General features: G+C 42.2%; 1 non-coding gene across 1 annotated transcript; it reads left to right on the top strand.

Moving 5' to 3' along the window:
- Window positions 1–11059: 11059 nt before the first annotated feature.
- LOC127124965 (small nucleolar RNA R71) lies at window positions 11060–11166 on the top strand. The gene has a single exon (XR_007804435.1). It is a non-coding gene; the product is annotated as a small nucleolar RNA R71 (small nucleolar RNA).
- The last annotated feature ends 362 nt before the right edge of the window (window positions 11167–11528 follow it).

Below are 11528 nucleotides of genomic sequence, written 5' to 3'. Positions count from 1 at the left end.
CTCGTTGGTAGGATTCTGGTGGGTTACGACGCCAACGCTAGGTGTAGCTTCCACTCTAGGGCACCTGGCTACAATATTGAGAACTGCAAAGCTTTTAAGCACGTAGTTCAGGACCTTATTGATTCGAAGACCGTTAACTTTGCACCAGCTCCTAATGTCGTCAACAATCCCATGCCCCAGCATGGTGGAGCCAACGTTAACATGGTTGAAGGAGAAGTCAAATTAGTCTCTGCGGTCAACAATGAAGATGGGGATAGTGATTGCGACATCGATAACTTGGTGCGTCCGAGGATCCCGGGTGAAGTTCTCAACAATTGGTCTTCTGAGGAGATTGTCCAAGCCACTTGTTTGGAGGAGTAATTTTATTTGTTTATTCATGCATATCCAAGTCTTACGTTCCGCCAGGGCGTAATGACTCATTGTAGGGCTCATCTATGTGACACTTGCATTTTTTATCATAAATAAAGGACGTCTTTTTGCATTCAAATATTTCGTTCCCTGTCTTTCTATTTTTGCAGTTTTTCAAAAAAAAAATGGCAATGTTTTGTTTAGTTTCCACTTTTTTTCTTTTTTTTTCACACTCATAAGCACATACTATCACTCATGCAGAAGCACATCACCGGATCCTATTGAACCGGTTCTGCTATGGCTCGCTTTGACTTTGAAAATCCAATCTTTCAAGCTGAAGAAGAGGGTGATGAAGACTGTGAACTCCCTGAAGAACTTACCAGGTTATTAAAACAAGAGGAAAGGGTCATTCAACCACATCAAGAGTCTGTTGAAGTGATTAATCTCGGCACCGAGGACGCCAAGAGAGAAATCAAGATAGGGGCTGCTTTGGAAGACAATGTGAAGAAGGGGTTGATTGAATTGCTGCAAGAGTATGTTGATATCTTCGCTTGGTCTTATCAGGATATGCCAGGGCTTGACACAGACATCGTGGTACATCACTTGCCGCTCAAAGAAGGTTGTCCTCCGGTCTAGCAGAAGCTCAGAAGAACAAGACCAGAGATGGTTGTCAAGATAAAGGAAGAAGTGCAAAAACAGTTGAATGCAGGGTTTCTAGCAGTCACAAATTATCCGCCATGGGTTGCAAATATCGTTCCGGTACCTAAGAAGGATGGAAAGGTATGGATGTGTGTTGACTACCGGGATCTGAACAGGGCTAGTCCTAAAGATGATTTCCCCTTACCTCACATTAATGTTTTGGTGGATAACACGGCTCAATTCTCGATATTCTCCTTCATGGATAGCTTTTTTGGCTATAATCAAATTAAGATGGCACCAGAAGACATGGAGAAGACAACATTCATAACCCCATGGGGCACCTTCTTCTACAAGGTGATGCCGTTTGGTATGAAAAATGTCGGAGCAACATATCAGCGAGCGATGGTGACTCTGTTCCATGATATGATTCATCATGAAATCGAGGTTTAGGTTGATGATATGATTGCCAAATCTCAGACAGAAGAAGAACATTTGGTGAATTTGCAGAAACTGTTTGAGCGTTTGAGGAAATTCAAGCTGAGGCTTAATCCGAACAAGTGTACTTTTGGGGTGAGATCTGAAAAACTACTAGGTTTTGTTGTTAGGGGAAAAGGGATTGAGGTGGATCCGGCCAAAGTGAGCGCGATACAGGAAATGCCTGAGCCAAGAACAGAGAAACAAGTCTGTGGTTTCTTAGGGAGGTTGAACTACATTGCAAGGTTCATCTCTCACCTAACAACCACGTGTGAGCCAATTTTCAAATTGTTGAGAAAAGATCAGGCTATCAGGTGGAATGATGATTGTCAAAGGGCGTTCGAGAAGATAAAAGAGTATTTGAAGAATCCTCCTATTCTTGTGCCTCCGGTCCCAGGGAGACCGCTGATTATGTATTTGACAGTACTAGATAATTCCATGGGTTGTGTTCTCGGTCAACACGACGAGACAGGTAGGAAAGAGCATGCCACCTACTACCTGAGTAAGAAATTCACAGATTGCGAGTCGAGATACTCAATGCTTGAAAAAACATATTGTGCACTTGCATGGGCTGCTAAGCGATTGAGAGAATACATGTTGTCTCACACAACCTTACTGATGTCCAAAATGGATCCAGTCAAGTATATATTTGAGAAGCCAGCTCTCACCGGAAGACTTGCTCGTTGGCAAATGGTACTGACAGAGTACGACATCCAGTATACTTCCCAGAAAGCCATCAAGGGGAGTATTCTGTCAGACTACCTTGCTCAACAGCCGGTTGAAGATTATGAGCCGACGAAGTTTGATTTTCCAGATGAAGACATCATGTTCCTCAAGATGAAAGACTGTGAAGAGCCAGTTGTTGAAGAGGGACCTGATCCAGACGAAAAGTGGACTTTAATGTTTGATGGGGCCGTCAACGCCAGAGGAAGTGGAATTGGTGTTGTCATTACAACTCCGAAAGGTGCCCACATGCCTTTCACCGCTCGTCTGACTTTCGAGTGCACCAATAATGAAGCTGTGTATGAAGCATGTATCTTGGGTATTGAGCAAGCCATTGATTTGAGAATCAAGACTTTGAACATCTTCGGAGATTCAGCTCTAGTGATCAATCAAGTGAATGGTGATTGGAACACTCTCCAACCTACTCTGGTCCCCTACAGAGATTACACGAGAAGACTGTTGACTTTCTTCACAACAGTAAAGCTGTACCATATACCTCGTGATGAGAACCAGATGGCAGATGCTCTTGCTACTCTATCCTCCATGATCACGGTGATCCGTTGGAACCATGCTCCCAAGATCGACGTGATGCGCCTTGATATGGCCGCGTATGTGTTTGTTGCTAAACTGGTAGTTGATGACAAGCCCTGGTATCACGACATCAAGTGCTTTCTGAAGAATCAAGAGTACCCTGCAGGGGCATCCAACAATGATAGAAAGACTTTGAGAAGATTGGCAGGCAGTTTCTTCTTGAACAAAGACGATGTGCTGTATAAGAGGAACTTCGACATGGTTTTGCTCAGATGCGTGGATAGACACGAAGCAGACATGTTAATGCAGGAAGTTCATGAAGGCTCCTTCGGTACTCATGCCGGCGGACATGCAATGGCTAAGAAATTGTTGAGAGCGGGATATTACTGGATGACCATGGAATCTGATTGTTTCAAATATGCTCGAAAGTGTTATAAATGCCATATTTATGCTGATAAGGTACATGTCTAAATCCTTTGAATGTGATGTCTTCGTCGTGGCCTTTTGCTATGTGGGGCATCGATATGATTGGAAAGATTGAGCCGGCTGCCTCCAATGGGCATCGCTTCATCCTTGTTGCCATAGACTATTTCACCAAGTGGGTTGAAGCAGCATCATTCGCGAATGTCACCAGACATGTGGTTGCCCGATTCATTAAGAAAGAAATCATTTGTGGCTATGGGATTCCCGAAAGAATCATTACTGATAATGGTTCTAATCTCAACAACAAAATGATGAAGGAGTTGTGCCAGAACTTCAACATTCAGCATCACAATTCTTCCCCTTACCACCCTAAGATGAACGGTGTTGTTGAAGCGGCAAATAAGAACATAAAGAAGATTGTGCAAAAGATGGTCGTTAAGTACAAAGATTGGCATGAGATGCTACCCTTCGCCTTGCATGGGTACCGTACTTCAGTACGTACATCGACCGGGGAAACCCCTTACTCCCTTGTGTATGGTATGGAAGCAGTCCTACCTGTTGAAGTGGAGATTCCTTCTCTAAGAGTCCTGTTGGATGTCAAGTTAGACGAAGCTGAACGGATTCGGACAAGATTCAATGAGTTGAGTCTTATCGAAGAGAAGCGAATGGCAGCCATTTGTCATGGGCAGTTGTATCAAAGTCGGATGAAGAGAGCCTTTGATCAGAAAGTGCGTCCTCGATGCTTCCAGGTAGGAGATTTGGTGTTGAAAAGGATCCTTCCTCCTCAGACAGTTCACAGGGGCAAGTGGACTCCTAACTATGATGGACCGTATATTGTCACCAAGGTTCTTGATGGTGGGCCCTTAATGCTTGCAACGATGGATGGTGAAAACTTCACTTCCCCGGTGAACTCAGACGCAGTTAAAAAATACTTCGCACGAAATATACCCGCTGGACAATAAAAAGAATAGTCCAGGGAAAAATGGGCATCCCGACGAACCAAGAAAATGAAAAAGGTTCGGGCAAAAATTAGGGATTAAAAGTGAAAAGATTGTACACCCGATAAGTTGAAAACCTGAAAAGGCAACTTAGGCAAAAATGGGTATCCCGGTGGATTAAAAACCCGAAAAGGGCGATCCAGGCAAAAGTTAGGGATTAAGCGAATGACTGCGTTCTGAGTAGTTCTGAATCTCATCTCGTGGCAATGACTGGAAACTTTTGAAGGATAGGAAATAGTCCAATCACTCTTTCAGAAAGCTGATCATCTGGAGGATCTTGAAGACGAGCAAGTCATAGCAGAATTGGAACCCAATAGAAATCCATTTCACATTGCCATTCGATTAATGTCTGTTTTTACCGGTTGTGCGATTACCTCTTTCCAGGGATTGCTTCCTGATGTAAATGCCTATTTAGAGGCCGTTCAATCAATAAAATCATGTTATTCAGTATATCTCTGTTTTCATTTTCATTTTATTGTTTTGTTTGCAAAAATGACGTCCGAATTTTTTGATAAACATTGCATCATGACACATAAGAGCTTTACAGGTACATGCTTAATAAACATTTAAAATTGCTGTAAATTTTAAGTGCTTTGGATCGTCTATTCAGAAAAGGTACCCTCAGGGCATTTCCTTAAAATCCCCTGCAGATGATCGTGAATGTTTTCCCCACAACAGACGAATTCAGCATCTTATCCCTGCAGAGTTGATCAGAGCGTTGGATTCTTCAACCCCCAGCAGGTTCTCACCACTGTACCTCCCCCCCAAGCGGTGGTTTCAGATTATACACTCCCCAGTAGAGTTGACAGTGTCAGACTATATACCCCCAACGGAGTTGACAGTGCCAGACTGTATCTTCCCAGCAGAAGCGGCTGCTCTTCAGAGTTCGAGGCCAGATCGATAATCCCAGTGCCAGATCCATGGTTTCTTTCCTTGAAGCAGAACCTCGGTACCGTATCGGTGTTTGCTTCCCTTGTCGAGTCATCTCTCGCAGATCGTGGTTGCCGGAACCACTATCGCTTTCCCCAATAGCAGGTTTTCAGTGTCGTTCTCTCCCCAGTCAGAATCTCGGTATTTCGTCATCGCTAGAACACCGTGTGGCGGGTCATTTCCCCACATAATTCTTTGCGCTTTGCATCTCCAACAGCCTTGTCAGGGTCCAGAAGATGGTGATCATTTCCCCAGCAGATCCCCTTGCCTCAGCTTGGCATTCTACCAAGCATTTCGCATCCCTGCATGTAGAATCATATTGCATTGCATCCTCCCAAATCGCGTAGCATTTCCATTTTCATGGAGCATTACGCCATTGAAAAATTCAAACATACGCATGTAAGCATAAAAGATTCTCGGTATCCCAAGTGATAAGCCAGAAGTTGTTTCCAGTACTCAGACTGAAGATTGTTCATGACTTACCTTTGTTATCCCCAGCAAGTGTCATTGGCCCATGCGCCGCCTCTATTATCGTTCCCTATTTCTGCCGATGCTGACAGGCATGAAGTTTCCGGTATTCAGACAGAAGTGGCGTTCAGGCCAGGTTTTCCGATGTTCGGATCGAAGAAGTTTCCGACGTTCAGGTCGATGCAACTTGTGGCGTTCAGGCCAGTTTTTCGATGTTCAGATCGAAGAAGTTTCCGACGTTTAGGTCGATGCAACTTGTGGCATTCAGGCCAATTTTCCGATGTTCATATCGAAGAAGTTTCCGACGTCCAGGTCGACGCAACTTGTGGCATTCAGGCCAACCTTTCGGTGTTCAGACCGATATTAATAATCTCATATCTCCCGATGTTCAGATCGAAGTCATTTCCAGTATTCAGACTGATGAGCGGCATTCAGGCCATGATTATTTTTGTGTTACCATTTATTTTGGTATCCATGTTAACATTCTTTTTCGGTATTCATACTAACTCTCACCGTACCAGACGAATTTTTCTTTCAAGACCACCTCTTTGCCGATTCTGGCAGGCATTGTTACTTCACTTCACTTCAGTGCAAATTTTCGGGATTTTATTGTATTCAATCCCTTGATACCTCGAAAGCACGAAAGCCGCTGCTATCTTCTTTCCAGGTCTACAGTTGATTGAATAGGGGCAGCTGTAATACCCCAAAATTTACCCTTCATTTTTCCTGGAAGCATACGCTTTACACCTCATGCATGCATTCTTTTTTAGGTCATTTAGCATTTGCATTTCATCATGGCAATCGGAATCGGATCAAAGAAGCTTGAACATCATCCAGGACACTTTGTGGGCTCTATTTAGATGATCAGTCAACACAAGGGAAAGACTTGAGTTACTTCCAACAAGGGTCTATTCGTCAGTCAAAACGTTAATCTTAAAGGAGCAAAGGTTTGTTCATGAGCTGTCATGCTCGTTAGGCGAAGCCCACGTGTTTTGAAAAAAAAAACAAAAAAACGAAAAACGAAAAAAAAAACAATTAATAAATAAATAAAAATAAATAAATAAATAAATAAATAAAAGAAAAAATCTTGGACTTGGACCTCTCTCATTTGAGCCCACAGGTCCACAAAATCAGGTTATAAATTCAGAGTTTCAGTGAAACAAAAGGCAATTTTATTCCTATTACCCTGGCTGGAAAAAGATAGTGAGAGAAGAGCTAACAGATTTCAGAGCAGCCTCCAAACCCTGAAGGGAACTCAACTGCATAGAATCACCTCTGCCTCACATAAGCCCTAAAGATTGTTTTGTAAACCTCACGGGTGCAACTAAATTTCAATCAAGCTCTCCAATCAGGTTTGCCCTTATTCCCATTACCTTTGAGCTTCGAATTTGAATACTCTGAATGTTTGAGGTATTATGGGTGACTTTGATACCCTTTTGATGCATGTCTTTTTTGTGAATTTTAATGGCATGATTCATGTGGTTACATTTTGATTTGGGGGCAACCCTTGATTACCCTATTTTTCTTTTCTCTAACCTGTTTGTTGAGTTTTTGTGAGGGCTCACATGACTTTTGCAGGGATAACTTGCGTGGTTTTCCACTTTATTTGTGGGATACCGCCAGGAGGTTTCATTCCGATTACCTGTACTGACTCACTTTCTTTGATGGTGTTTAGCTTGGAAGGATCCCTAGGTTTCCCATTCCTCTAATTGTTGTTACTTCGGATCTTTATCCGCGTGGTACTTTTACATTTTTCCCGCATTTTACTACTTTCCTAGCTTGAAGACCTCGATAAAAGGCAATGTTTTTGTGTGTTTATTTTTTTTTACAGGTTCCTTCGTCCAAGACTCCTTTTGCATGAGCATCTCAAACCCAAACCATTCATTGATTTTTCTTCTCCTAAACACATGTTTACTCCTTCTACTACAGGCGAGTAAGTCTCCAAAGGTTGAGCATCCGGTAGATTGCGTAGTCACGTCGTTCGTCCAAAACCCAATCCATAACCCCGTAGTTAGCCGAACTACGGCTTGCTCTGATTCTCATTCCAGATGAGATACGTAGGCATAAGACGCGATGTCTTAGCGAGCACACATCCCCCCAACCCATAGGTCAGCCGAGGTACGAAGACTATGATTCTCATATTCATATGAGATGCGTATGCAGTGGATGCGACATCCGCGCGACTCATTTTCATTTAACCCTTTTTTATTAAACAACACAAATAAACTCACACCCTTTAGACAAGAACTACAAAAGTGGATCCCTAAGAGTACTACGGATGCGTAGGGGTGCTAATACCTTCCCTTCGCATAACCGACTCCCGAACCCAAGATTTGGTTGCGAGACCTTGTCTTTTCCTTTCCTCTTTTCAGGTTTACTTCGAGCGTTTCCTTTCCCTCCTTTGGGATAAATAACGCACGGTGGCGACTCTTCTGTCATTTTCTTTCGCCGGTTTTTTTTTCGCACACTGTATTTTTCAGGTTGCGACAACGATCCTTACGAATGGGCATGATCAGTGATAGAATCGTTACCTCTTGTGGCGATTCAAACCTTTGGTGCAGATCTCTTGTAACGATCAAAACCTTGGATACAAATCCACGGGGCGATCACGAACGTTGAACGATGACAACGTCTCTACTCAGTCCACACGAACGGATTCCTTCAATCGCAGTGCTAGCTACTATGAATGAAGGCTTTGAGTGAGAGAAAGAGAGATACGAAATTCCAACTCTTCAGTTGTGTTGTATTCCCTTACAATGCTTCTGCACAAGAGTTCTATTTATATAACCACTTGTGTGGGCTTCAAGCCAAAAAGCCCACTTAAGTGCATTTTGCCCATATCTCATAATATGCCAAAATCACTTAAGTATTTGGTACCTTACCATATTTCGTATCCCACTTAAGTGAAGCGTACTCTATGATGTTCCTTAGTTACTCTATTTCTCATTAATCCGTCCTTGTGTGTGACCCTATAAGTTTTCGCGACATTGGCAATTATATTAAATCACGCATTTAACCTAATAAATAGTGAGCGGTATCTAGCAACACATCACTGCTACCCTAGACACAAAAATGTCATGTGATCTGACAACACCTCCTGTGATAATAATTATGTGTATAATTACCCCTTTGCCCTTATGTCTATATTGAACACAAGGTATAGACCGTGTCACCCTTGTCCAGTTCAATATTGGGCCCATAGACATTTATCCTGTTATGCAGGATGGGCAAATTCCATCTAGGACACTCATGTCTCTCAGCATGCTTTGTGGAGTACCCATCAACTGTCTTTATGGTTATCCAGTTACGGACAATGTTGGATCAGCAATAAAGCACTCGACTCTACATCTAGGATCCATAATGGTTTCAGGTCGAAGAGTGGTATACACTATTATCACCATGAGAATAACTTATGACACTTTGCATAACTTTCTATATAGTATTCTCATAGTGGGTCAATCCGGTATAAATATTACTCCTAATATCCATACCTATGTTTAATACTTGATAACTCTTTATCCATGATCCATGAGATGTGATCATCAGTCTACAAACATAATAGTCTTAATGCTTTAATGTTATCCCACTTCACACTAAAGCTCGACTACCGATACTTTAAGAATAGTTTCCTAATGTTTAATGTGCTCTCATGACTAAGTCACACTTAATACATTAAGCGGACTATCTATTCCAGGGACTTTATTAATCAACCATAATAAAGAAAATGCCTTTTATTATTAATAAATAATTCGATACAAGTACCAAAAGTATTGGCCTCTAGGGCTTACACCAACACCTTTTCATTCGCGTTTGAAGGTAGTTCGATCTTAGGTTCTCCTTGATCAAATTCTCTTATGCACTCATCTATGATATCGATCGCATAACATGCGTCTCCTAGAATTTGTGCCATCACGAATTTCAAAAGAATGAACTCGATTTTTTCATCCCCTACTTCGAAGGTTAATTTCCCTCTTTTGACATCTATTATAGCTCCGGCTATTGATAAGAATGGTCTACCTAAAAGGATAGGGATATCTTCGTCTTCTTTGATATCCATGACCACAAAGTCTGTTGGAATATAAAGTTGACCGATCCTAACCGGGATGTCTTCTAAAATGCCTACAGGATACTTAATAGACCTATCGGCTAATTGAAGGGACATCTTAGTTGGTTGTAATTCTGCTAGGTTTAATCTCTTACATACAGCTAAGGGCATTAAACTTAAACTAGCACCTAAGTCTAGGAAAGCTTTGTCGATCACATGGTTTCCTAAAATGCAAGGTATAGAAACACTACCAGGGTCTTTCTCCTTCTTTGCAAGTTTATCCTCAGAAATGAAGTTGCATTCCAAGGGTTTTGGATCGTCGAGCCTACGCTTCTTAGTTAAGATGTCCTTGAGAAATTTGGCGTAAGACGGAATTTGGGTGATAGCTTCGGTGAAAGGTATCTCAACATGAAGCTTTTCTATCACTTTTATAAATTTATGATATTGGTTATTGACTTTGGTTTGTTTAAGTATTTGCGGATATGGGATTCGTGGTTTGTACGGGGGCGGTGGTTTGTAAGTTTTATCCCTTGCTTCACCTTCTAGGTTGGTTTGTTTCTCAGGTTCCTCTAGTTCCTCTTCTTGGTTGGTAGGCATATTCTCTTCAGAAGATTTGGACTCGCTCATTGCTGGGTTCTAAGGCCTTTCGTAAGCAGTCCCACTTTGTAACCAGATAGCGTTAGCTTGCCCTCGAGGGTTCAGTTGAGGTTGTTCAGGAAATTGGCCTCTTGGTGTAGTTTGTGGGGCTTGGTTTTGTGCTACCTGTGAGATCTGTGTTTCAAGCATCTTGTTATGAGTTGTTATCTGATTAACCTTGGTTCCTAATTGCGTTATAAGTTCGTTTACGTGAATGTTTTGGTTTAGGAATTCTTTATTTTGCTGAGTCTGGCCCCATATAAAGCTTTCCATGATCTTCTCAAGGTTAGACTTCTAGGGCACAACTTGCATAGGTTGGTTTGGTTTTTGGGCTTGATAACCTTGCGGTCTCGGAGGTGCATTATTTCGGATAGGGTTTTGGTTTCTATGAGAAAAATTTGGATGATTCTTCCATCCAGGGTTGTAAGTGTTTGAAAATGGGTTCCCTTGGGCGTAATTCACTTGGTCGATATTCAGTTCGTTTAAAGAGTTACACTTCGCCGATTCGTGTCCTTTAGATCCACAGAGTTTGCACTCTGTGTGGACTACTGCTACGGTGTTAGTGTTTGTAGACATATGTTCAATCCTAAGGGCTAAAGCGTCCATTTTCGCCTGCATCATGTCTAGAGAGCTTACCTCATGTATTCCACCTTGGGTCTCCTTTTTCTCTATTGATGCTCGTTCATTTCCCCATTGATAATGGTTTTCGGCCATATCCTCAATTTGGTCACAAGCTTCTGGAAAAGGTTTGTTCATCAGCGCGCCACCTGCGGCAGCGTCGATGCTCATCTTGGTATTATAATGGACTCCATTGTAAAAGGTGTGAACGATCAGCCATTGCTCTAGGCCATGGTGTGGGCAGAATCTTAATAGCTCTTTATATCTCTCCCAAGCTTCGAAAAGCGATTCTCCTTGGTTTTGAGCAAATCTAGTTATTTGGTTCCGAAGAATAGCAGTCTTACTAGGGGGGAAATATCTAGCAAGGAATACTCTTCTAAGGTCTTCCCAGGTAGTTATCGAATTAGCTGGAAGTGAATCTAGCCATGAACATGCTCTATCCCTGAGGGAGAAAGGAAATAATCTTAAACGGATCGCATCAGGTGAAGCGTCGTTATATTTAAAGGTGTCGGCTAGTTGGATAAAAACTTTTAGATGTTGGTTTGGGTTCTCAGGAGCGAGACCCGCGTATTGATTTTGTTGTACTAATTGCAACAAAGACGGTTTTAGTTCGAAGTTGTTAGCAGGTATAAGGGGGTTTACTATACTCGAATTAGGTTCCTCATCAGAGGGTTGGGCAAATTCCTTAAAAGGTC

This window comes from Lathyrus oleraceus, chromosome 2 (genome assembly GCF_024323335.1).
Source record: "Lathyrus oleraceus cultivar Zhongwan6 chromosome 2, CAAS_Psat_ZW6_1.0, whole genome shotgun sequence".
In the NCBI taxonomy this organism is placed as follows: domain Eukaryota; kingdom Viridiplantae; phylum Streptophyta; class Magnoliopsida; order Fabales; family Fabaceae; genus Lathyrus; species Lathyrus oleraceus.
This window is presented reverse-complemented; position numbering and strand designations above follow the sequence as displayed.